The 3,473-nt window shown below is 42.1% G+C and overlaps 1 long non-coding RNA gene across 1 annotated transcript; it reads left to right on the top strand.

Annotated features, from left to right (window-relative positions):
• Window positions 1-762: 762 nt before the first annotated feature.
• LOC147752010 (uncharacterized) lies at window positions 763-2,826 on the top strand. The gene is made up of 2 exons (XR_015315269.1): window positions 763-796; window positions 1,646-2,826. It is a non-coding gene; the product is annotated as an uncharacterized LOC147752010 (long non-coding RNA).
• Window positions 2,827-3,473: the final 647 nt, after the last annotated feature.

Here is a 3,473-nt window from a genome sequence, read left to right as displayed (position 1 = left end):
CGTGGCTATTGTTTTTGAATTCGGTCTTTGGGACAGCCGTCGTGCCATATTGAAAAGGGATCTGATCCAAGTGGTGAGGTATCGATCACAAAGAAACACTTCTTTGTAACATTAGAAAGGAGAAGGAAAAAATTGAGCTTACTTTAGTACAACTAACTATTAGTACTAATTTTTGCTTGTGTTAAATGAAAAAAAAATTTCGCTAGTGTAAATAGTCAGTCGTCTGATAAGATCACGTAGGCCGTGTCGCCGGAACTTTAAAACAATAGAATCACCAGTCCCTTATATCGCGGGGCACATAAAAATTGACGCGGTATTATGCTTATTACATACTAAATATGTTAATAAAGTACACCCATTATTAGCTAACACGGTGCGGCGAAATAACCTTTGTCGCACTTTTCAATATGTAATACCCATGTAATAATAGTGCTTGCTGCCCGGTCATAAGTATATTAATCAAGATGCGTATTAATTACTAGAATGCCGTAATAGCTGGGAGAACAAGGTCTCCAACTGCAATGTTAGAACTGGCCAGTTCGAGCCTCGATGTGAGACATATGCCCCTACAAAGTTTTTGACGGGAACTATTCTTTCAGCGCGTCGCCATAGCCCAGATTTTAACCGTATTATCGCTACGCCTTTCATAGTTTTGTTGAAGAGAAATCTGGATGAATCTAGCAAGACTAGTCTGGAATAATGCCCGGAATAATTAAATAGCAAGCGGACATATAAAGACAGGTGTTTTAAACCATTCGTTTCACTCTATTTCCCCTCGAGCTTAAGATTGAAACAGGTAGGTTTCAAACCATACCACTTTGATAAGAAGTAGAGCTACTATGCTTGACATAGCATCGTGGCCCCTTGGAGCAAAATAGGCACATTCAACAGCGTTACATGAAAGACATTTACGTATGTAAAAGCATCATTCAGGCTCTGGAGGCAATTTTCAGTATTTGTATGTGTGTAGAATTAAAATGTACGCCTATCACAGCGTAGCGCAGGCCGTCGAACCGGATAAATAGTATTATTTTGCATTAATCTTCCGGGAAAACGAAGTGAATCTACAGCATGCATTTATGTCAAGCACCCAAATCTAAATTTCCCGCTTTTTTTTTACTTTGATATTTATGTACTATGGAATTACTTATATAAACGGCATGGCGAAAATAGCTCGAGTTTACAACTATCCTAAATTTAATTGAAAAATAACATTCTAGTCTAAAAATAACACGTAGTAAGTAGTAGTTTATATTATCGGTTAACCCTCACGTAAAGACATCCGGTAGTCGTTATTGGCCCACACTTTAGGATACCGCGTTCCGAAAACGGGTTGTAACAACAAGGAATGCCTTAAGTTTACGCCGTTAAGGTGCTTCTAGTATACTTTGAGATGCAGTTGCTCAACCGGTTTGAAATATTGTCATTAGGATCAACTTATTTTTCGGTAGTCGATGTCTCGAATTCTGCGGTTAGTCTTCTCTAGACACAGTTTATGTTGTTTTTATTGTTTCGTACAAAGTCTCTTAGAATCTTATGTTTATGTTCGATTATTGTTCTTTTCAAAAACGAAGAATCGCTCTGTTTTCGTAACGAATCAAAGTTTTTTCGCTTCTTATAGTGGCTTACTAACAATAACTTACAGTGAATACGCGACCACAACAGTTCATCGTCCAGCGTCATGATTAAATTCTGAAATCACATTTCCTCTTCATTGAGGTCGTTAAGCGTACGCCGGCTATTACCACTTGGATAGAAACGGTGACGTTAGACTAAAACGAAGGCACAGCGCGGTAATGTAATAGCTGCCCCAACACTTTGAAGAGGAGTCAATTGAGAGTTAGACACCTTCGACTTGAAACGCGACAAATCGGATGGGCCGGAGAGTAAAAAGGGAGCTGGCTATTGGCAAGTCCTTTATTTAATCGTCAGTTATTAAAGGACAGCGGCGCAAAAAGGAAATCGAGAGTAGTATAGTTGGAATCAGGCCAAGATGAAAGTGCCAAAGTGTCGCCTCGGGGCGACTCGCTTCTACCACACACAGCCATGACGAGAACCTCGACGCCAGCGATAGCAGTAAAAGCGACAAGGCATAGCGTCACAACGCAACGGCGACGAAAGCCGTGCGAGACTTGGCGTCTGGCCGTTTGCATGGCTCCCTTAGGCGGCCTGGTTCTTGACGCGTCTTGCGCATTGATCTTTTAACTCGCCCCTCTTTGTCCCTTTCTCACATTTAACTGCGCCCAACACTCCGGAGGTCCCGCCTTTTTATGTTTCAGTTTGCCCAGCAAACAAGGCCTCCTCATCGGCCTTTGGCAGGGCTGCGGTGCTTCACTCCGTAAAAAAAAAGACTTAAATTAGAAGTGCGAAGAAGCAGCGCGCCTCTCCCGGGTCACTGGTCGAGAGTGTCGAACTGAAGAAGCGGTCAGCACCGAACTTACCGTGGCTTCTTTTGCCTCTCCCAGCATCCCCAGAGTTTGAACACTGGACTCCATTCCCCTATGACATACCTTCTCAGCAACAGCAGCATGAGCAAGCTTGCGACTTCGGAGCGGAATAGTGGGCGATGGAACTTTTTACTTTCCCGAATCTTGTTTCCCAAGCGACTTGTTTCATCCGCCGTTATGGGCTTTTACGCCGCAAACATTCCCTCCTCGACCCCTCCATAGCACAGCGAATGTTACTTGTTCTTTGGCGTGTTTTGTGGGAAGGCAAACCATTTCGTAAACGTTTCAAGTTCCTGTTGCACCTTTAGGACGCGTATAACAACATTGTACGTTACTAACATAGAAAGCCGGAATAAAGACACACTGCGAAAAGCACAAAGTGCTGGCAGAACGCCACGACTATTTCTATATTAGAAATATTAGCAGAGCGCGGCTCAACATACGCTTAGTACTAAAAGTTTTTTTTATTGGCACTCGTTAGGATACCAGTCTTCTCAGTCAGCAACAGGCACGAGGCAATTTCGCCGCTGGATAAACCTTAAGAATTGGCCTGTATGTGAAGATACATACGGATCTTTAGTTGCAATAGGAAAATATTCGGTACATACTAAACACATGAAGCACTAACATAAAAGTTCCCCTTGTCGTTATAAGATTACTAATATTGCCGCTGTAATTCATTTAATCATCGTGCACAAAATTATAGTCCGCGATGGTTTTTTTGTTGAATAATGAATCCCAATAACGGAAAATTGGTATTTTGGTTTTTTCTTGAGTCATCTCTCTCTCTCTCTCTCTCTCTCTTGATTTCTTTGTGTGTATGTATGTATACATATATGCATTCTGCAGCGTGTTGACCTTTCGGACTCTGGTCGTGCTAAGCAGGCTCCTCCCTCCATAGCACATTTTCAATTAAGTACGCAAGCGCCTTGTAAACACCAGGTGGTCCATAATTGTGTAAAGCATACGTTACCATGTGGATCTTGGGTTTCCTGATATAATACAATTATACGAACGCCAGATGCA

The sequence above is a fragment of the Varroa jacobsoni genome, unplaced genomic scaffold (genome assembly GCF_002532875.2).
Source record: "Varroa jacobsoni isolate VJ856 unplaced genomic scaffold, vjacob_1.0 contig00512, whole genome shotgun sequence".
Classification (NCBI taxonomy): domain Eukaryota; kingdom Metazoa; phylum Arthropoda; class Arachnida; order Mesostigmata; family Varroidae; genus Varroa; species Varroa jacobsoni.
The sequence above is the reverse complement of the archived record's forward strand: the minus strand, read 5'-3'. Positions and strand labels throughout refer to the sequence as shown.